The 22,433-nt window shown below is 44.2% G+C and overlaps 1 protein-coding gene across 3 annotated transcripts in view; it reads right to left on the bottom strand.

Moving 5' to 3' along the window:
- Window positions 1-22,433, bottom strand: part of galnt18a (UDP-N-acetyl-alpha-D-galactosamine:polypeptide N-acetylgalactosaminyltransferase 18a) — a 156,910-nt gene that overhangs the window by 20,492 nt on the left and 113,985 nt on the right. The gene's annotated exons all lie outside the window — the stretch shown is intronic.

The following is a 22,433-nucleotide window of genomic DNA, read 5'->3' as shown; positions in this document are numbered from 1 at the left end:
TGACCCATAATCTAATACATCTTTGATTTATAACTGTTCATTTTGTAGTAAATGTGATGTGTGTGTGTGTGTGTGTGTGTGTGTGTGTGTGAGAGAGAGAGAAAACCTGCAGTCTTGTAACTTAGTCTGAAAAATAAAACTTCTAAAACTTTCCATGAAATTTGTCTGTTTGAGTTTATAGAGGAAGATGTTAGAGGAATCAGGCACGACCTTTTATCATTAAGGACTACTATAATACTCTATTATATATTCATATTTATGTAACTAAGCAGGCGCGCTAGTATGGATGGAAATGATTTGGCAGACAATGCTGAAACGCCGTGTGGACGGAGATAGTTTTTGTTCTAAAGTGAAACGTGTCAGGGTGGATGTAGCCTCAGTCTACAGCATGCTCACTCTGCTGGAGGGTGGACAAGGAACAGGCTTTATCCATCCTTAAAAGTATGATGGCCGACATCAAAGCAGCCCTTGTGGGGAAGTGCAGGCTTGCTGAAGGGAGCCTGAAGACTCAGGAGTAGGTCCTGGAGGCTCTGCGGCGCGACCCCTTAGAACCCCTTGAGTCGGGAGATGTAAGCCCTAACAGCCCACGAGGGCTTAGTAGGTTTAGGCCAGATGATGGGGGAGTAGTGCTGAGTCCCCACCTTCCTTTCTCCCCAAGGTTCTCTTAGATCCACAGATGATTTAGCTCTATCCTTTCCTTTGCCTGTGAGGGGATGGAGAACGGGGGGGGGGGGACCACTGTCACAGAACCACAGAAGAGACCACTGTCAAAGGGTCTACTATCTGTGATGCAAACAGTGATGGCTGAGAATAGGGCTCTACAGCAGCCCATTACTGAGGCAAGACTGCCCGCCAAGCACTTTAGGCACAACTATTTCTTAACCAAAATTGAGTCAGCAAATACTTTTGCATCTTAAAATAATGCATCATCCAAAGCTGTAGTCTGTATTCAGAGAGTGCAGTCACTATCAGCAGGGAGGAATGGAAGTAGGCTATTTCTTGAATGTTAAGTGTTTTTTTGTTTTGTTTTTTACTTCACCTGCAAACCTCTAGTCTAAAGCCTGAAGTCTCTCAACAACATTCTCACTTTAATGTAGCGGAGATAAACAGGCCATCTGTAACTGATCTCATTAAGAAGAACAACATGAAGGGAAGTGATGAAGGATGGAAAAGTAGATCCTAGCTAAATATTAGCTGAGGAAACATTGTAATTAGAATTGTAATGAATCATTGTAATGAATGCAAATGTTGGCCCACTTTTGATCTAAATCAAGCTAAATCACACACCTTAAATATTTTAATATTCTCACAGAACAGCACAAGAGAAAGAGTCACGGAGAAGCTGACATGTGACCCAAATGAAAAGGATCAAAGTGGACATGTAATCCACAAGTAGAACACGTTGAGAACAAAGAGACACCAAAGAGGAAGTGAAGAATCACTCAGTGTGTGAGTAGAGTGTGTGTGTGAGTAGAGTGTGTGTGTGAGTAGAGTGTGTGAGTAGAGTGTGTGAGTAGAGTGTGTGTGTGAGTAGAGTGTGTGTAGAGTGTGTGTGAATAAAGTGTGTGTGTGAGTAGAGTGTGTGAGTAGAGTGTGTGTGTGAGTAGAGTGTGTGTAGAGTGTGTGTGAATAAAGTGTGTGTGTGAGTAGAGTGTGTGAGTAGAGTGTGTGCAGTGTGTAGTGTGTGAGTAGAGTGTGTGTGTGTGTGTGTGTGTGTGTGTGTGTGTGTAGTGTATGTAGTGTGTGTGTAGTGTGTGTAGTGTGTGTGTGTGAGTAGAGAGTGTGTGTAGTGTGTGAGTAGTGTGTGAGTAGAGAGTGTGTAGTGTGTGTGTAGTGTGAGTAGAGTGTGTGTGTGTAGAGTTTGTGTGTAGTGTGTGTAGAGTGTGTAGAGTGTGTGTGTAGTGTGTGTAGAGTGTGTGTAGAGTGTGTGTGTAGTGTGTGTAGACTGTGTGTGTGTAGAGTGTGTGTGTAGTGTGTGTAGAGTGTGTAGTGTGTGTGTGTGTGTAGTGTGTGTGTAGTGTGTGTGTGTAGAGTGTGTGTAGTGTGAGTGTAGTGTGTGTGTAGTGTGTGTGTAGAGTGTGTGTAGAGTGTGTGTGTAGTGTGTGTGTGTAGTGTGTGTGTAGAGTGTGTGTAGAGTGTGTGTGTAGTGTGTGTGTAGAGTGTGTAGAGTGTGTGTGTAGTGTGTGTAGTGTGTGTGTGTAGTGTGTGTAGAGTGTGTGTGTGTAGTGTGTGTGTAGTGTGTGTAGTGTGTGTGTGTAGTGTGTGTGTAGAGTGTGTGTGTAGTGTGTGTGTAGTGTGTGTGTGTAGAGTGTGTGTAGTGTGTGTAGAGTGTGTGTGTAGTGTGGTGTGTAGTGTGTGTGTAGAGTGTGTGTGTAGTGTGTGTGTAGAGTGTGTGTGTAGTGTGTGTGTAGTGTGTTTGTAGTGTGTGTGTAGAGTGTGTGTAGAGTGTGTGTGTAGTGTGTGTGTAGTGTATGTGTAGAGTGTGTGTGTAGAGTGTGTGTAGAGTGTGTGTGTAGTGTGTGTGTAGAGTGTGTGTAGAGTGTGTGTGTAGTGTGTGTGTAGTGTATGTGTAGAGTGTGTGTGTAGAGTGTGTGTAGAGTGTGTGTGTAGAGTGTGTGTGTAGTGTGTGTGTAGAGTGTGTGTGTAGTGTGTGTGTAGTGTGTGTAGTGTGTGTGCAGTGTGTGTCTAGTGTGTGTAGAGTGTGTGTGTAGTGTGTGTGTAGTGTGTGTAGAGTGTGTGTAGAGTGTGTGTAGTGTGTGTAGAGTGTGTGTGTAGTGTGTGTGTAGTGTGTGTAGAGTGTGTGTGTAGAGTGTGTGTAGAGTGTGTGTAGTGTGTGTGTAGTGTGTGTAGTGTGTGTGTAGAGTGTGTAGTGTGTGTGTAGTGTGTGTGTAGTGTGTGTGTAGAGCGTGTGTAGTGTGTGTGTAGTGTGTGTGTAGAGTGTGTAGTGTGTGTGTAGAGTGTGTGTGTGTAGTGTGTGTGTAGTGTGTGTGTAGAGTGTGTGTGTGTAGTGTGTGTGTAGAGTGTGTGTAGAGTGTGTGTAGAGTGTGTAGTGTGTGTGTAGTGTGTGTGTGTAGAGTGTGTGTAGTGTGTGTGTAGAGTGTGTGTAGTGTGTGTGTAGTGTGTGTGTAGTGTGTGTGTAGTGTGTGTGTGTAGTGTGTGTGTAGAGTGTGTAGAGTGTGTGTGTAGTGTGTGTAGTGTGTGTGTGTAGTGTGTGTGTAGAGTGTGTGTAGAGTGTGTGTGTGTAGTGTGTGTGTAGTGTGTGTAGTGTGTGTGTAGAGTGTGTGTGTAGTGTGTGTGTAGTGTGTGTGTGTAGAGTGTGTGTAGTGTGTGTAGAGTGTGTGTGTAGTGTGGTGTGTAGTGTGTGTGTAGAGTGTGTGTGTAGTGTGTGTGTGTGTAGAGTGTGTGTGTAGTGTGTGTGTAGTGTGTTTGTAGTGTGTGTGTAGAGTGTGTGTAGAGTGTGTGTGTAGTGTGTGTGTAGTGTATGTGTAGAGTGTGTGTGTAGAGTGTGTGTAGAGTGTGTTTGTAGTGTGTGTGTAGAGTGTGTGTGTAGTGTGTGTGTAGTGTATGTGTAGAGTGTGTGTGTAGAGTGTGTGTAGAGTGTGTGTGTAGAGTGTGTGTAGAGTGTGTGTGTAGAGTGTGTGTAGAGTGTGTGTAGTGTGTGTGTAGTGTGTGTAGTGTGTGTGTAGAGTGTGTAGTGTGTGTGTAGTGTGTGTGTAGTGTGTGTGTAGAGCGTGTGTAGTGTGTGTGTAGTGTGTGTGTAGAGTGTGTAGTGTGTGTGTAGAGTGTGTGTGTGTAGTGTGTGTGTAGAGTGTGTGTGTGTAGTGTGTGTGTAGAGTGTGTGTAGAGTGTGTAGTGTGTGTGTAGAGTGTGTAGTGTGTGTGTAGTGTGTGTGTAGTGTGTGTGTAGTGTGTGTGTAGTGTGTGTGTAGTGTGTGTGTGTAGTGTGTGTGTAGTGTGTGTAGTGTGTGTGTAGAGTGTGTGTAGTGTGTGTGTAGTGTGTGTGTGTAGTGTGTGTGTAGTGTGTGTGTAGTGTGTGTGTAGTGTGTGTGTAGTGTGTGTAGTGTGTGTGTAGAGTGTGTGTAGTGTGTGTGTAGTGTGTGTGTAGTGTGTGTGTGTGTAGTGTGTGTGTAGAGTGTGTGTTGTGTGTGTGTAGTGTGTGTGTAGTGTGTGTGTAGTGTGTGTAGTGTGTGTGTAATGTGTGTGTAGTGTGTGTAGTGTGTGTGTAGTGTGTGTGTAGTGTGTGTAGTGTTCTCACACTGTAAACCAGCCCTGAGCTGCTATGTATGTTTAAAAACAGCCACATACTGTATGTGTACATGTGTATGTAAAGCTCTTTTAACTTATATAGTAGTGTGTGTAGAGTGTGTGTGTGTAGAGTGTGTGTGTAGTGTGTGTAGAGTGTGTAGTGTGTGTGTGTGTGTAGTGTGTGTGTAGTGTGTGTGTGTAGAGTGTGTGTAGTGTGAGTGTAGTGTGTGTGTAGTGTGTGTGTAGAGTGTGTGTAGAGTGTGTGTGTAGTGTGTGTGTGTAGTGTGTGTGTAGAGTGTGTGTAGAGTGTGTGTGTAGTGTGTGTGTAGAGTGTGTAGAGTGTGTGTGTAGTGTGTGTAGTGTGTGTGTGTAGTGTGTGTGTAGAGTGTGTGTAGAGTGTGTGTGTGTAGTGTGTGTGTAGTGTGTGTGTAGAGTGTGTGTGTAGTGTGTGTGTAGTGTGTGTGTGTGTAGTGTGTGTAGTGTGTGTAGAGTGTGTGTGTAGTGTGGTGTGTAGAGCGTGTGTAGTGTGTGTGTAGTGTGTGTGTAGAGTGTGTAGTGTGTGTGTAGAGTGTGTGTGTGTAGTGTGTGTGTAGTGTGTGTGTAGAGTGTGTGTGTGTAGTGTGTGTGTAGAGTGTGTGTAGAGTGTGTAGTGTGTGTGTAGTGTGTGTGTGTAGAGTGTGTGTAGTGTGTGTGTAGAGTGTGTGTAGTGTGTGTGTAGTGTGTGTGTAGTGTGTGTGTAGTGTGTGTGTGTGTAGTGTGTGTGTAGAGTGTGTAGAGTGTGTGTGTAGTGTGTGTAGTGTGTGTGTGTAGTGTGTGTGTAGAGTGTGTGTAGAGTGTGTGTGTGTAGTGTGTGTGTAGTGTGTGTAGTGTGTGTGTGTAGTGTGTGTGTAGAGTGTGTGTGTAGTGTGTGTGTAGTGTGTGTGTGTAGAGTGTGTGTAGTGTGTGTAGAGTGTGTGTGTAGTGTGGTGTGTAGTGTGTGTGTAGAGTGTGTGTGTAGTGTGTGTGTGTAGAGTGTGTGTGTAGTGTGTGTGTAGTGTGTTTGTAGTGTGTGTGTAGAGTGTGTGTAGAGTGTGTGTGTAGTGTGTGTGTAGTGTATGTGTAGAGTGTGTGTGTAGAGTGTGTGTAGAGTGTGTTTGTAGTGTGTGTGTAGAGTGTGTGTAGAGTGTGTGTGTAGTGTGTGTGTAGTGTATGTGTAGAGTGTGTAGTGTGTGTGTAGAGTGTGTAGTGTGTGTGTAGAGTGTGTGTAGTGTGTGTGTAGTGTGTGTGTAGTGTGTGTGTAGTGTGTGTGTAGTGTGTGTGTGTAGTGTGTGTGTAGTGTGTGTAGTGTGTGTGTAGAGTGTGTGTAGTGTGTGTGTAGTGTGTGTGTGTAGTGTGTGTGTAGTGTGTGTGTAGTGTGTGTGTAGTGTGTGTGTAGTGTGTGTAGTGTGTGTGTAGAGTGTGTGTAGTGTGTGTGTAGTGTGTGTGTGTTGTGTGTGTGTGTGTGTAGAGTGTGTGTAGTGTGTGTGTAGTGTGTGTGTGTAGTGTGTGTGTAGAGTGTGTGTTGTGTGTGTGTAGTGTGTGTGTAATGTGTGTGTAGTGTGTGTAGTGTGTGTGTAGTGTGTGTGTAGTGTGTGTAGTGTTCTCACACTGTAAACCAGCCCTGAGCTGCTATGTATGTTTAAAAACAGCCACATACTGTATGTGTACATGTGTATGTAAAGCTCTTTTAACTTATATAGTAGTGTGTGTAGAGTGTGTGTGTGTAGAGTGTGTGTGTAGTGTGTGTAGAGTGTGTAGTGTGTGTGTGTGTGTAGTGTGTGTGTAGTGTGTGTGTGTAGAGTGTGTGTAGTGTGAGTGTAGTGTGTGTGTAGTGTGTGTGTAGAGTGTGTGTAGAGTGTGTGTGTAGTGTGTGTGTGTAGTGTGTGTGTAGAGTGTGTGTAGAGTGTGTGTGTAGTGTGTGTGTAGAGTGTGTAGAGTGTGTGTGTAGTGTGTGTAGTGTGTGTGTGTAGTGTGTGTGTAGAGTGTGTGTAGAGTGTGTGTGTGTAGTGTGTGTGTAGTGTGTGTGTAGAGTGTGTGTGTAGTGTGTGTGTAGTGTGTGTGTGTAGAGTGTGTGTAGTGTGTGTAGAGTGTGTGTGTAGTGTGGTGTGTAGTGTGTGTGTAGAGTGTGTGTAGTGTGTGTGTAGAGTGTGTGTAGTGTGTGTGTAGTGTGTGTGTGTTGTGTGTGTGTGTGTGTAGAGTGTGTGTAGTGTGTGTGTGTAGTGTGTGTGTAGAGTGTGTGTTGTGTGTGTGTAGTGTGTGTGTAGTGTGTGTGTAGTGTGTGTAGTGTGTGTGTAATGTGTGTGTAGTGTGTGTAGTGTGTGTGTAGTGTGTGTGTAGTGTGTGTAGTGTTCTCACACTGTAAACCAGCCCTGAGCTGCTATGTATGTTTAAAAACAGCCACATACTGTATGTGTACATGTGTATGTAAAGCTCTTTTAACTTATATAGTAGTGTGTGTAGAGTGTGTGTGTGTAGAGTGTGTGTGTAGTGTGTGTAGAGTGTGTAGTGTGTGTGTGTGTGTAGTGTGTGTGTAGTGTGTGTGTGTAGAGTGTGTGTAGTGTGAGTGTAGTGTGTGTGTAGTGTGTGTGTAGAGTGTGTGTAGAGTGTGTGTAGTGTGTGTGTGTAGTGTGTGTGTAGAGTGTGTGTAGAGTGTGTGTGTAGTGTGTGTGTAGAGTGTGTAGAGTGTGTGTGTAGTGTGTGTAGTGTGTGTGTGTAGTGTGTGTGTAGAGTGTGTGTAGAGTGTGTGTGTGTAGTGTGTGTGTAGTGTGTGTGTAGAGTGTGTGTGTAGTGTGTGTGTAGTGTGTGTGTGTAGAGTGTGTGTAGTGTGTGTAGAGTGTGTGTGTAGTGTGGTGTGTAGTGTGTGTGTAGAGTGTGTAGAGTGTGTGTGTAGTGTGTGTAGTGTGTGTGTGTAGTGTGTGTGTAGAGTGTGTGTAGAGTGTGTGTGTGTAGTGTGTGTGTAGTGTGTGTGTAGAGTGTGTGTGTAGTGTGTGTGTAGTGTGTGTGTGTAGAGTGTGTGTAGTGTGTGTAGAGTGTGTGTGTAGTGTGGTGTGTAGTGTGTGTGTAGAGTGTGTAGAGTGTGTGTGTAGTGTGTGTAGTGTGTGTGTGTAGTGTGTGTGTAGAGTGTGTGTAGAGTGTGTGTGTGTAGTGTGTGTGTAGTGTGTGTAGTGTGTGTGTAGAGTGTGTGTGTAGTGTGTGTGTAGTGTGTGTGTGTAGAGTGTGTGTAGTGTGTGTAGAGTGTGTGTGTAGTGTGGTGTGTAGTGTGTGTGTAGAGTGTGTGTGTAGTGTGTGTGTGTAGAGTGTGTGTGTAATGTGTGTGTAGTGTGTTTGTAGTGTGTGTGTAGAGTGTGTGTAGAGTGTGTGTGTAGTGTGTGTGTAGTGTATGTGTAGAGTGTGTGTGTAGAGTGTGTGTAGAGTGTGTTTGTAGTGTGTGTGTAGAGTGTGTGTGTAGTGTGTGTGTAGTGTATGTGTAGAGTGTGTGTGTAGAGTGTGTGTAGAGTGTGTGTGTAGAGTGTGTGTAGAGTGTGTGTGTAGAGTGTGTGTAGAGTGTGTGTAGTGTGTGTGTAGTGTGTGTAGTGTGTGTGTAGAGTGTGTAGTGTGTGTGTAGTGTGTGTGTAGTGTGTGTGTAGAGCGTGTGTAGTGTGTGTGTAGTGTGTGTGTAGAGTGTGTAGTGTGTGTGTAGAGTGTGTGTGTGTAGTGTGTGTGTAGAGTGTGTGTGTGTAGTGTGTGTGTAGAGTGTGTGTAGAGTGTGTAGTGTGTGTGTAGAGTGTGTAGTGTGTGTGTAGTGTGTGTGTGTAGAGTGTGTGTAGTGTGTGTGTAGTGTGTGTGTAGTGTGTGTGTAGTGTGTGTGTGTAGTGTGTGTGTAGTGTGTGTAGTGTGTGTGTAGAGTGTGTGTAGTGTGTGTGTAGTGTGTGTGTGTAGTGTGTGTGTAGTGTGTGTGTAGTGTGTGTGTAGTGTGTGTGTAGTGTGTGTAGTGTGTGTGTAGAGTGTGTGTAGTGTGTGTGTAGTGTGTGTGTGTTGTGTGTGTGTGTGTGTAGAGTGTGTGTAGTGTGTGTGTAGTGTGTGTGTAGTGTGTGTGTGTAGTGTGTGTGTAGAGTGTGTGTTGTGTGTGTGTAGTGTGTGTGTAGTGTGTGTGTAGTGTGTGTAGTGTGTGTGTAATGTGTGTGTAGTGTGTGTAGTGTGTGTGTAGTGTGTGTGTAGTGTGTGTAGTGTTCTCACACTGTAAACCAGCCCTGAGCTGCTATGTATGTTTAAAAACAGCCACATACTGTATGTGTACATGTGTATGTAAAGCTCTTTTAACTTATATAGTAGTGTGTGTAGAGTGTGTGTGTGTAGAGTGTGTGTGTAGTGTGTGTAGAGTGTGTAGTGTGTGTGTGTGTGTAGTGTGTGTGTAGTGTGTGTGTGTAGAGTGTGTGTAGTGTGAGTGTAGTGTGTGTGTAGTGTGTGTGTAGAGTGTGTGTAGAGTGTGTGTGTAGTGTGTGTGTGTAGTGTGTGTGTAGAGTGTGTGTAGAGTGTGTGTGTAGTGTGTGTGTAGAGTGTGTAGAGTGTGTGTGTAGTGTGTGTAGTGTGTGTGTGTAGTGTGTGTGTAGAGTGTGTGTAGAGTGTGTGTGTGTAGTGTGTGTGTGTAGTGTGTGTGTAGAGTGTGTGTGTAGTGTGTGTGTAGTGTGTGTGTGTGTAGTGTGTGTAGTGTGTGTAGAGTGTGTGTGTAGTGTGGTGTGTAGAGCGTGTGTAGTGTGTGTGTAGTGTGTGTGTAGAGTGTGTAGTGTGTGTGTAGAGTGTGTGTGTGTAGTGTGTGTGTAGTGTGTGTGTAGAGTGTGTGTGTGTAGTGTGTGTGTAGAGTGTGTGTAGAGTGTGTAGTGTGTGTGTAGTGTGTGTGTGTAGAGTGTGTGTAGTGTGTGTGTAGAGTGTGTGTAGTGTGTGTGTAGTGTGTGTGTAGTGTGTGTGTAGTGTGTGTGTGTAGTGTGTGTGTAGAGTGTGTAGAGTGTGTGTGTAGTGTGTGTAGTGTGTGTGTGTAGTGTGTGTGTAGAGTGTGTGTAGAGTGTGTGTGTGTAGTGTGTGTGTAGTGTGTGTAGTGTGTGTGTAGAGTGTGTGTGTAGTGTGTGTGTAGTGTGTGTGTGTAGAGTGTGTGTAGTGTGTGTAGAGTGTGTGTGTAGTGTGGTGTGTAGTGTGTGTGTAGAGTGTGTGTGTAGTGTGTGTGTGTAGAGTGTGTGTGTAGTGTGTGTGTAGTGTGTTTGTAGTGTGTGTGTAGAGTGTGTGTAGAGTGTGTGTGTAGTGTGTGTGTAGTGTATGTGTAGAGTGTGTGTGTAGAGTGTGTGTAGAGTGTGTTTGTAGTGTGTGTGTAGAGTGTGTGTAGAGTGTGTGTGTAGTGTGTGTGTAGTGTATGTGTAGAGTGTGTGTGTAGAGTGTGTGTAGAGTGTGTGTGTAGAGTGTGTGTGTAGTGTGTGTGTAGAGTGTGTGTGTAGTGTGTGTGTAGTGTGTGTAGTGTGTGTGCAGTGTGTGTCTAGTGTGTGTAGAGTGTGTGTGTAGTGTGTGTGTAGTGTGTGTAGAGTGTGTGTAGAGTGTGTGTAGTGTGTGTAGAGTGTGTGTGTAGTGTGTGTGTAGTGTGTGTAGAGTGTGTGTGTAGAGTGTGTGTAGAGTGTGTGTAGTGTGTGTGTGTAGTGTGTGTGTGTAGTGTGTGTGTAGAGTGTGTGTAGAGTGTGTGTGTAGTGTGTGTGTAGAGTGTGTAGAGTGTGTGTGTAGTGTGTGTAGTGTGTGTGTGTAGTGTGTGTGTAGAGTGTGTGTAGAGTGTGTGTGTGTAGTGTGTGTGTAGTGTGTGTGTAGAGTGTGTGTGTAGTGTGTGTGTAGTGTGTGTGTGTGTAGTGTGTGTAGTGTGTGTAGAGTGTGTGTGTAGTGTGGTGTGTAGAGCGTGTGTAGTGTGTGTGTAGTGTGTGTGTAGAGTGTGTAGTGTGTGTGTAGAGTGTGTGTGTGTAGTGTGTGTGTAGTGTGTGTGTAGAGTGTGTGTGTGTAGTGTGTGTGTAGAGTGTGTGTAGAGTGTGTAGTGTGTGTGTAGTGTGTGTGTGTAGAGTGTGTGTAGTGTGTGTGTAGAGTGTGTGTAGTGTGTGTGTAGTGTGTGTGTAGTGTGTGTGTAGTGTGTGTGTGTAGTGTGTGTGTAGAGTGTGTAGAGTGTGTGTGTAGTGTGTGTAGTGTGTGTGTGTAGTGTGTGTGTAGAGTGTGTGTAGAGTGTGTGTGTGTAGTGTGTGTGTAGTGTGTGTAGTGTGTGTGTGTAGTGTGTGTGTAGAGTGTGTGTGTAGTGTGTGTGTAGTGTGTGTGTGTAGAGTGTGTGTAGTGTGTGTAGAGTGTGTGTGTAGTGTGGTGTGTAGTGTGTGTGTAGAGTGTGTGTGTAGTGTGTGTGTGTAGAGTGTGTGTGTAGTGTGTGTGTAGTGTGTTTGTAGTGTGTGTGTAGAGTGTGTGTAGAGTGTGTGTGTAGTGTGTGTGTAGTGTATGTGTAGAGTGTGTGTGTAGAGTGTGTGTAGAGTGTGTTTGTAGTGTGTGTGTAGAGTGTGTGTAGAGTGTGTGTGTAGTGTGTGTGTAGTGTATGTGTAGAGTGTGTGTGTAGAGTGTGTGTAGAGTGTGTGTGTAGAGTGTGTGTGTAGTGTGTGTGTAGAGTGTGTGTGTAGTGTGTGTGTAGTGTGTGTAGTGTGTGTGCAGTGTGTGTCTAGTGTGTGTAGAGTGTGTGTGTAGTGTGTGTGTAGTGTGTGTAGAGTGTGTGTAGAGTGTGTGTAGTGTGTGTAGAGTGTGTGTGTAGTGTGTGTGTAGTGTGTGTAGAGTGTGTGTGTAGAGTGTGTGTAGAGTGTGTGTAGTGTGTGTGTAGTGTGTGTAGTGTGTGTGTAGAGTGTGTAGTGTGTGTGTAGTGTGTGTGTAGTGTGTGTGTAGAGCGTGTGTAGTGTGTGTAGTGTGTGTGTAGAGTGTGTAGTGTGTGTGTAGAGTGTGTGTGTGTAGTGTGTGTGTAGTGTGTGTGTAGAGTGTGTGTGTGTAGTGTGTGTGTAGAGTGTGTGTAGAGTGTGTAGTGTGTGTGTAGAGTGTGTAGTGTGTGTGTAGAGTGTGTGTAGTGTGTGTGTAGTGTGTGTGTAGTGTGTGTGTAGTGTGTGTGTGTAGTGTGTGTGTAGTGTGTGTAGTGTGTGTGTAGAGTGTGTGTAGTGTGTGTGTAGTGTGTGTGTGTAGTGTGTGTGTAGTGTGTGTGTAGTGTGTGTGTAGTGTGTGTAGTGTGTGTGTAGAGTGTGTGTAGTGTGTGTGTAGTGTGTGTGTGTTGTGTGTGTGTGTGTGTAGAGTGTGTGTAGTGTGTGTGTAGTGTGTGTGTGTAGTGTGTGTGTAGAGTGTGTGTTGTGTGTGTGTAGTGTGTGTGTAGTGTGTGTGTAGTGTGTGTAGTGTGTGTGTAATGTGTGTGTAGTGTGTGTAGTGTGTGTGTAGTGTGTGTGTAGTGTGTGTAGTGTTCTCACACTGTAAACCAGCCCTGAGCTGCTATGTATGTTTAAAAACAGCCACATACTGTATGTGTACATGTGTATGTAAAGCTCTTTTAACTTATATAGTAGTGTGTGTAGAGTGTGTGTGTGTAGAGTGTGTGTGTAGTGTGTGTAGAGTGTGTAGTGTGTGTGTGTGTGTAGTGTGTGTGTAGTGTGTGTGTGTAGAGTGTGTGTAGTGTGAGTGTAGTGTGTGTGTAGTGTGTGTGTAGAGTGTGTGTAGAGTGTGTGTGTAGTGTGTGTGTGTAGTGTGTGTGTAGAGTGTGTGTAGAGTGTGTGTGTAGTGTGTGTGTAGAGTGTGTAGAGTGTGTGTGTAGTGTGTGTAGTGTGTGTGTGTAGTGTGTGTGTAGAGTGTGTGTAGAGTGTGTGTGTGTAGTGTGTGTGTAGTGTGTGTGTAGAGTGTGTGTGTAGTGTGTGTGTAGTGTGTGTGTGTAGAGTGTGTGTAGTGTGTGTAGAGTGTGTGTGTAGTGTGGTGTGTAGTGTGTGTGTAGAGTGTGTGTAGTGTGTGTGTAGAGTGTGTGTAGTGTGTGTGTAGTGTGTGTGTGTTGTGTGTGTGTGTGTGTAGAGTGTGTGTAGTGTGTGTGTAGTGTGTGTGTGTAGTGTGTGTGTAGAGTGTGTGTTGTGTGTGTGTAGTGTGTGTGTAGTGTGTGTGTAGTGTGTGTAGTGTGTGTGTAATGTGTGTGTAGTGTGTGTAGTGTGTGTGTAGTGTGTGTGTAGTGTGTGTAGTGTTCTCACACTGTAAACCAGCCCTGAGCTGCTATGTATGTTTAAAAACAGCCACATACTGTATGTGTACATGTGTATGTAAAGCTCTTTTAACTTATATAGTAGTGTGTGTAGAGTGTGTGTGTGTAGAGTGTGTGTGTAGTGTGTGTAGAGTGTGTAGTGTGTGTGTGTGTGTAGTGTGTGTGTAGTGTGTGTGTGTAGAGTGTGTGTAGTGTGAGTGTAGTGTGTGTGTAGTGTGTGTGTAGAGTGTGTGTAGAGTGTGTGTGTAGTGTGTGTGTGTAGTGTGTGTGTAGAGTGTGTGTAGAGTGTGTGTGTAGTGTGTGTGTAGAGTGTGTAGAGTGTGTGTGTAGTGTGTGTAGTGTGTGTGTGTAGTGTGTGTGTAGAGTGTGTGTAGAGTGTGTGTGTGTAGTGTGTGTGTAGTGTGTGTGTAGAGTGTGTGTGTAGTGTGTGTGTAGTGTGTGTGTGTAGAGTGTGTGTAGTGTGTGTAGAGTGTGTGTGTAGTGTGGTGTGTAGTGTGTGTGTAGAGTGTGTGTAGTGTGTGTGTAGAGTGTGTGTGTAGTGTGTGTGTAGTGTGTTTGTAGTGTGTGTGTAGAGTGTGTGTAGAGTGTGTGTGTAGTGTATGTGTAGAGTGTGTGTGTAGAGTGTGTGTAGAGTGTGTTTGTAGTGTGTGTGTAGAGTGTGTGTAGAGTGTGTGTGTAGTGTGTGTGTAGTGTATGTGTAGAGTGTGTGTGTAGAGTGTGTGTAGAGTGTGTGTGTAGAGTGTGTGTGTAGTGTGTGTGTAGAGTGTGTGTGTAGTGTGTGTGTAGTGTGTGTAGTGTGTGTGCAGTGTGTGTCTAGTGTGTGTAGAGTGTGTGTGTAGTGTGTGTGTAGTGTGTGTAGAGTGTGTGTAGAGTGTGTGTAGTGTGTGTAGAGTGTGTGTGTAGTGTGTGTGTAGTGTGTGTAGAGTGTGTGTGTAGAGTGTGTGTAGAGTGTGTGTAGTGTGTGTGTAGTGTGTGTAGTGTGTGTGTAGAGTGTGTAGTGTGTGTGTAGTGTGTGTGTAGTGTGTGTGTAGAGCGTGTGTAGTGTGTGTGTAGTGTGTGTGTAGAGTGTGTAGTGTGTGTGTAGAGTGTGTGTGTGTAGTGTGTGTGTAGTGTGTGTGTAGAGTGTGTGTGTGTAGTGTGTGTGTAGAGTGTGTGTAGAGTGTGTAGTGTGTGTGTAGTGTGTGTGTGTAGAGTGTGTGTAGTGTGTGTGTAGTGTGTGTGTAGTGTGTGTGTAGTGTGTGTGTGTAGTGTGTGTGTAGTGTGTGTAGTGTGTGTGTAGAGTGTGTGTAGTGTGTGTGTAGTGTGTGTGTGTAGTGTGTGTGTAGTGTGTGTGTGTAGTGTGTGTGTAGTGTGTGTGTAGTGTGTGTAGTGTGTGTGTAGAGTGTGTGTAGTGTGTGTGTAGTGTGTGTGTGTTGTGTGTGTGTGTGTGTAGAGTGTGTGTAGTGTGTGTGTAGTGTGTGTGTAGTGTGTGTGTGTAGTGTGTGTGTAGAGTGTGTGTTGTGTGTGTGTAGTGTGTGTAGTGTGTGTGTAGTGTGTGTGTAATGTGTGTGTAGTGTGTGTAGTGTGTGTGTAGTGTGTGTGTAGTGTGTGTAGTGTTCTCACACTGTAAACCAGCCCTGAGCTGCTATGTATGTTTAAAAACAGCCACATACTGTATGTGTACATGTGTATGTAAAGCTCTTTTAACTTATATAACTAGTGGTAATAATCATTAGTAACTAGTTAGAAATTCAACTAGTTAATAGTTGACATATCCATAGTTGAATTGTGACTAGTTACAATTCTGATTAAATATCTCTACAGTTAATCTCTCACTAGTCAACATGTTCATTCTTGATGTGAACAATTTCATTCATTAATAGTGGAAATGTTTATTTTCTTTAACCTAATTACAAATAGTCAACTTTACCATTGACCCTTACTCAAACTCACATATCTTGAATTAACATTTTTAAATGTGATAAAGTAATGTCCACTCGTCAGCCCAGCTGACTAGACGTTTGAAGGGCTTCCCATGTGCTGAGTGGGACTTTCTGTGATTGAGCATCTCCACTAATGAGAGCGATTAGACCTGCGTCTGTCCATAGACTGTAGCTCCGCTCCCCACAGACGGCTCAATGCTGACTCCTCTCCTGAAGCCTCTAATAGGAGGATCTGTTAGACGAGAGACATGTCTCATGAAGGACGGACACGTTAACAAGCTGGGACAGAAGAAAGCCTGTGAACTGGACCAGTTATCTGGTGTCCACCTTCAGCAGATGAGACACAGCTGTGCTGTTTACTCTCAAAGGCCACATGACGTAGTTCAGACCAAAGGTGTTCACTGTCAATGTACAGCAGTTTCATGTAAAACAAGACACCACCGTCAGAAACATGTGCATCTACAGAGAGAGAGGGTTCTCTTCCACCGAGTCCTTTTTATAAAAGTATAAAGTACATAAGTATGTATTTAAAGTCATAATTTATTAAATTATCATTGCAAATCCTTTTTCAACCGCTGATCCTCTGCTTGATGGACTGAGCCACAGTCGCTCAAATGCTGGGATGTAAACATGGACAGTAAGGAGAGGAAGTAGTCATTGTGACATCACTGCTTTGTGGACATTTTGAAGCTCTGAGTTTGGAGATTTGGCCGTTGCCATCTTGGACTTTTGCGGAGGATTGATGTAGAGACGCTGTCTATGGCTCTGGTAGTGACCTGTCAATCACAGTAAGCCCCGCCCTAAATCATCCCCTCTTTATGGTCTGTTTGACTCTAAATGGAGCATAATGTACTAAATGAACATCATGCTGTATTGAAGAAGACTGTAAACTAGAGATTGAGACCATAAACTCATGTTTACAATGTTTACTGAGGGAATAAATCAAGAGAGAAGTAGAAGACGTACGGTCAAAAATGTATATGAACATTATTTAATACAATGACTTATTTCTGATGTTCTTCGTTGTTTTTGTTCCTATCGTCATATAATATGTATGTTGATGTTGTCCAATGTCAAGTCTCTATTTGATCAAGTGACAATACGATATATGGTGTTTAGTTAATGAGTGAATCAAGGCCGCCGAGCTGAGCCCAGCGAGCAGTCAGGTCCTTCAAACACAAAGGCAGCAGGAAGAAGAGACGGAGAAAAGAGAGCAGGAGGAGACGGTGGAAAAGCTCCGCAAATGAGATTACTTTAGCTTTTTTTAACAAGCCCACGATGTGTATGCTTCATAACTAGTACCTAGTGTCTACACTACCTTATGCCACTATCCTCACGCTGCTGAGCTACAACGGCCGTGAACATGGCGGTACCCTCCTGGTGAGCTATCAGTGGTGTTACACAGGCTCATCAATGGTGTTTCCCTCAGCCATCTGCTCAGGTGGAGAGAAGACAACACAAACACAAACACAAACACAAACACACAGCAGCAGCAGCAGCAGCAGCAAGTCGTCTCTGTACATAATGAAGAGGTTCATCCTGCTGAGTGGAGCAGAACGAGGAGAGTTGAAGAGAGAGAGCAGACATCGAGGTGAACTCCAGAACAGCTGTTATTTATAGCGACACATAACAAACTGCCTATAGGAGGAAACAGGGAGCTCATTTCGGTATCGTACAGCGATCAGATTTGTCACGTAGGCTTACAGGTGGATTACTTCAGCGCCATGTCAACCGTTTCCATATTCTCTGTTTTATACCACCTTTTAATGAGCCGTAAAATAAACCGCCAGGCTCTCCTACATTCTATTGCTCGTGGGGCTTTGTGCATTATTTCTCTCTGTGAAAGAAAAAGCTTTTGCTGGAAATGAATACCTCGGAGACAGATTTTGTAAATACGTCAGATGGCATTTGAACCCACACAGAGATTGTGAGTTTTTCTTTCCGACTGATGAACAGACACGGACAAACTCTTTCTCACAAATCAATTTTGTCAAAGGTTAAAGTTTTAGAAAGGTTAGTAATTGGGTTTCTCTGACAAGCACATGCACCTTCTTTGTGTCAAGCGTTTTTTCAGTCTGGTAATTGGTTTGCGTTTTCTTTGCATCAAACTGAATCCCCGGTGAAATAGCTCTATTTTAAGTCATTAACACACTTCCAACTTTTCCCCAAAAGATACATCCGTGTCTTAAAGTAGGACACGTCTCTTTTGGTGAAAAGCTTTTCCTCTTTCCATGTAGCAGGGCTGTGTTTGATCTTTGAATCTTTTAAACTCACTACTACTAGGTACTGTATGTCTTTCTCAACCTCTCACACATTAAATTCTGCTACAAGAGCGCAGCTTGTTCATTTCTGCCTGAACTTACTTACGAGTTCACATCCAGGCTGCAACCTTCTGTTCTGAAAAGTGACGGAATGCGGAAGTGCCTGAAACAGGCCAGCAGCCTGCCCCCTCCCCCCCCAACCAAAGCAGGATATAGGGGTTTACACCAATATCACTATCAATACTTTTTCATATCATCGGTTTATAGCACCACTAAAACTAGAGAGAGATGCATTGTACGTTGATCAGGCCATATTGGGCTTCATTGATCTTCCCCATTAAGATGGCGTCTTGCTATGTTGGCATGTTATGTGCTGCTCCCCCTTCATTGTTTGATTACGTGTATTTTTTATTTTGTTGTTGTTGCACAACAGACATTAATGTCCAGACATTACTGGACATAAGACTGGATGTTCCCAGCAGCTGGAAGCCGCAGCTTTTACTGAGAGAGATCGCCTACAACGTCTGAGGCCATTACTCCTGTACAACCACGGAGCAGTGGTCTGTTCCTGATGCTGACTGATGCTGGTGTGTCCTTTGACTCCTAAAACCCACCACCAGGTCTTTTGTCTGTCTTATATTGAGTTGCATGTGATTCAATTGACACTACTCCACAAAACTGTCACCACACTCCAGCACTCAGCCTCCTGTCCCTGCTGATACAGACCACAGTGGTCATCTGAGGACGTGTACAGGTGGCAGCGCTGTGATCACTATCTGAAGTAGGACCGTTCCCTGAGGCGTCCTCGTGCTGCTCACTATTTTGTTGGACAAGTTGCTCTGCAGCCTCACATATTGTGGCTGACCTGTGAGGTAGTTGGCGATCCAGGCCACTGGTGGAGCACCCACATTCATATCCAGTAGTGTATTCCTTTGAATGCGTTAAAAGCAATGGAAAAGTCAAAGAACACACTCCCACAGTGCCGCCTCTCTCTTCCTGGTGAGTTAAAGCTCTCTGCAGCAGAGAGACGATAGCTTCCACTCCAATGTGGGGCTGGTCGGCAAACCAGCAGAAGGTCCAGCGATGGCTCGAGTAATGAACAGGACCAGCCTCTCCAGTGACGGACGTCAGGCTCAGGCCATATCGGATTTAACTTACTGGCTTCATCAAGGTCTCATTCCTACCCCCAATCAGTCATTTGTCCTTGGACAGTGATGATTCTCACTCCACACCTCATGAGTCTCCTCTCAAGCTTCCTACTGTGACACTCCTTGCCCTCTGGGGTATTGAGGTGCTGGAGTTTCCTGATCATCTTGGCTCACTTGGTGACTGTGGCTCAGAAGTTAGAGCGAGTCGGCCCTCAATCAAAAGATCGGCGGTTCGATTCCCCGGCTCCTGTAGTTACTGTTGATGTGTCCTTGGGCAAGACACTTAAAAGTTTCCAGCTTTCAGATAATGTATCCCAATTCTATGGCATCTACTGTTGACCTGCTCTTTCCCCCTTAAACAACAACACACACACACCTGTTACGATTCATGCTTATTATAGGCATTATTGTGCAGTTGACAGTGAAACAGGAACTAGTTCAACTCACTCATTTTGATGCTAAGCCCAGTTTCTTTTACCAATGACCGATTCCATTGCTGCTGAGAAGGATCTCTGTCTCTTTCTGTCTGTTTGAACCATTAGACAGCGTTTTCTTTAAACACATTTTAAAATTTTCATTTTAAAACTGTGCTGCCAAAATACATCAATACCTCAAATGCCCAACCAGAGGTAATAAGCCCATGATTGAGATAGTCAACCTGTCTGTCCCACGACCTCACTCTGGGTTATCCCATCATCTTTCAGTGCTCTCGCTCCTACAAGCAGAGAGTGGACTGGTGGCCACTGTGAGGACAGTACAGTCTTCTGTGGTTCCCGTAGTGCCCCCCTCCATGGTTAGCATAGGTTAGTGAAGTTGGGATCAGACTGAGCAACAACTGGTAAGGGTTAAGGTTTGGTCCTGATTGAGGCTAACTGACTTCAACACGACATCTGTATGTAGACACAAGATGAAGAAGAAGCTCAAAGGTTTGTGGTGTGAGATCGCTGACAACTGAAATGGAGAAAGAAGTGATTGAAATGTGGCAATATGAATGAATGCCTCTTTAATGAATCACAGACCTAACACGTTCTGGACCTTTTTCAGTCCAAAGTGCACTGCATATGAACGCTGCCATCTTCTGGTTGCCCTTTTGATGCAAGAACCACCAACAACTGGCATTCTCCACCATCAGAGCTCACCTGGTTACTGACCGGTCCTGATTGGTCTAGTTTATGGATTGGGTCCTAAGGTTAATGCTGCACAAGTTGTTGGAAACAACCTTTATGTGAGTCTTCAGGTTTGTCCCAAGCTCCAACGAGGCACGAGTTTGATAACTGTCGTCATTTACTACACATGTAAAGAAGTGCTTAACTGAACGCTTGCCAAAGAAGTCCTTCACTCATGTTGTTACTGTTATGTCTCTATTTCTCCCTCATCCTCATCCTCATCCTCATCCTCACCTGTCAGGTGGCTGAAAAGGAAATTGAGGAACATTATGCATCAGTGACATTCAACACTTTATATTAGTTATTCAAAGCCACATTCATCCATCCTGTTGGACACACACACACACACACACACACACACACACACACACACACACACAGAAATGGAGTGATTCTGTGCAGGAAGCAGAGGACCCAGAGATAATCTAAAGGATTGGACGAATCAGGAAAACAGGATCAGAATGGGGAATAAGAGGGACTGTGGGGAATAACTTTACAAAAGATCCTCCATGAATAGAGAATGAAAGTGATAAAGGGATGATAGAAGACCAGAGGAATATCTGAGTCTTTGATGCCAGCTATGAAACGGATCCTGCTGCTTCTTCGCTCTGCGTCTTCAGGCTGCTTATCACCGATGTTTCACACAACTCTCAAACATGGCGTCTTTTCGGCATTCACCGATGCAATAAACCAGCTTTGGTAGTGGAAATCGGTTTGGTCATCTATTTTACCATGTGTCAGTTTGAGCAGGGTTAGTCACTGAGGCTGGACATGTCATTTGGCCAATGCAAAGAGAGCTCATGGATGCATGATGTGTACGAGGACATCCCTTAATAGCAAAGATTATGGCTCTATCTGTTCTATACTAACATCCTCTAATCCCTCTATAATTACTGCAGAAGGTACAGGATAATAACTTCCATTTCATTAAATGTGCAGCATAATATATGTAATCTCCTGTCTATAAAGTGATTAGTTCCCCTGGCTGATCCTATACTGTGCAATGAGATTCTGCTGATATCTTGAATTATCCTCGTAAAGCCCCCACATAGCCCTGTTTTCTGAAGAAATGTTACACTGCACTGGGTAAATGATGTCTTCCTCCACAAACAAGCTGATAAATGATCTGTTCATTTGCTCTGTCTTTAACATCTGATTTAAATATCTGCTCACTACTAACTGGATAAGCACATGCTTGGCTTTCAACTGGTGACTTTTAGGACACGGCCCGTCAGATTTGAACAAATTAGTGTCATACAGGCCATATGAATGACACTGCATCATTCTTTGTCCCTACAGGCGGGAGTAAAACGGGCCCACGGGCCCCACTCTGGGCCCTCTGCTCTGCCACATGCTGAACACTCTCACCTGCTGTATGTCTGTCCTAACCACCACATTCACAGTGTGAAGTGTCTCAGGTTAAAGCACTCACACTAAACCCATGCTGATTTATTGTGTTTCAATAAATAAAGACAATGAGGGAGATAATAATAACTCCGTTTCTTCATCAGCACCTGCTGATTATGTTGAGTCCAGGAAAGAGGAAATATGAAACAGCTGTTTCAGCAGCTGTGCTGTATTGCTGAGGATGACCCAGATAGAGAGTTGGATGTTTCCGCTCAAATCTATTAACTTTAGCCACTGAAGGCCAGGCTCGGAGTGTCCTCAGGAAGCTCTTTTAGATGCCGGCTGGTATGTAGTGGAATCTAGTTATGATTATGCAAGCTTCTTTATGGCAACCAGAATATAATGCACACAGTCAAATGTGAATTCTTAATTTAGTCAAGTAACAGAGCATTTCAAAGCTGTGAACAGTGGGAACATGCAGTCACACTCCCTCGGTGTTTAAAGTGTTTTTTAGTGCCTCCATTAAAGGACCATAAGGGCTGTCTCTACTGCGCTTTAATATGCAGAAGGCGGATAGAGTTGTTGATTGGCCTCAATGACTCAAGGATTACTTGTCAGATATTTCAGCAGCAAGAGCTGAAAAGTTTCACTCTGCAAGCAAAACAGCACATGACCAAGCAGCATTCTTACAGCGTGGAGGTATGTCTGCTCTTATTAGCACATCCTTTCAGATTCTTGTTCTAATGAGCCACTTTACTCATCATGGAAATGTCACTTTCTCATCTATGTCATTTACAAGCCCCCATAGCTAAACACGACTGATGCCAATACACACAGAGAGCCACTATCTGTTTCTAACCTCCTCTTCTTTATTACCGAACTGCTAACTGGTATGGTTTCTGCTGCGCTAACTACAATCTTTACATAGACAAAGGCTTAAAGGACTATTTGTGATGTGAAAATAGTTGCTTTAGTAATGACGGACCCAATGAGAATTATGACTGAATATGCAGTTTCTTTCATCTTTAAAAAGCATTTTAGTGTCTTTTAGCTCATAGTTTTGGTTTTCTGGCCCATCACTCTTATCATAACTCTTATCAACATCATTTCAGCAGCAGACAGCCTCCCTTCAGTGACTCGGACTTAACAAAAGAAGAACTAAGTTGGCAAACATATTGCAGCTTTAAACAGTTAAAAAGCCAGATATTTCCCTCAGGACTTTATAGAGTCCAAACAGAGCTACAAGCGTTATTGCACTATTGTCATTTATTAGGCGGACAGACACGGAGTATTCCCGGAATACTTGTTGTTGCTCTCTTTCTGCTGGATGAATTTAAATAGGCTTCATCATTCCATCTGCGTGTTGGCGTTAGGGGCCCGTGGGGTGCTGTTGTCCAGAAGAAGTTCTAGGCTTTTCTCGATGTCAGACACAATAATGGCAAACTGAACTTTGTCTACCTCATATTTTTTATCATATTCTGAATGTGCTTTTTTGTTCTTCGTGCATGGAGCATGAGGCACGGCAGAACTGTTCCCTAGAAGCATTGGTTTTAATGGTGCAAGGCTGTGTGTCTTGCTAGCTAAACAGGGACTGATATTGTACTTACGTTGACGGTACAACAATAGTGATGAATCATGTAGATTATTTAACTACAGTACGATTACCCCTGGAGCAGGCTCTCATCATCTCACGCCTGGACTACTGACACTCTCTACTCACCGGAGCCCCGGCGTCCAGAAAGCTGCAGCTCACCTGGTGTTCAATCGTCCCAAGTTCTCCCACACAACTTCCTTCCTCCGTTCTCTACACTGGCTCCCTGTAAGAGCTCATCCAGTCTAAGACTCTGGTGCTAGAATACAGGGCAGTGAAAGGAACAGCTCCTTCCTATCTCCAGGCCACGGTCAAGCCCCACACCACAATTCTAACCTGTATGAAACCTTGCGTGGACGTGATGAGTCCGCCGGCTCGTTAAACCCTGGCCTTATAAGATGCATATTTGAGACGCCAGACTAAGGAGCCATTACGATGCTCAACCCTATTTTAAGGGCACTTTAGCCATTATTCAAAACTAACTTTTGGAT

Source organism: Cebidichthys violaceus, unplaced genomic scaffold (assembly GCF_023349555.1).
Source record: "Cebidichthys violaceus isolate CVI_PGR_0920_01 unplaced genomic scaffold, fCebVio1.0.p SCAF_3, whole genome shotgun sequence".
NCBI lineage: Eukaryota > Metazoa > Chordata > Actinopteri > Perciformes > Stichaeidae > Cebidichthys > Cebidichthys violaceus.
Note: the sequence above shows the minus strand (reverse complement) of the source record. Positions and strands in the feature narration are given on the sequence as shown.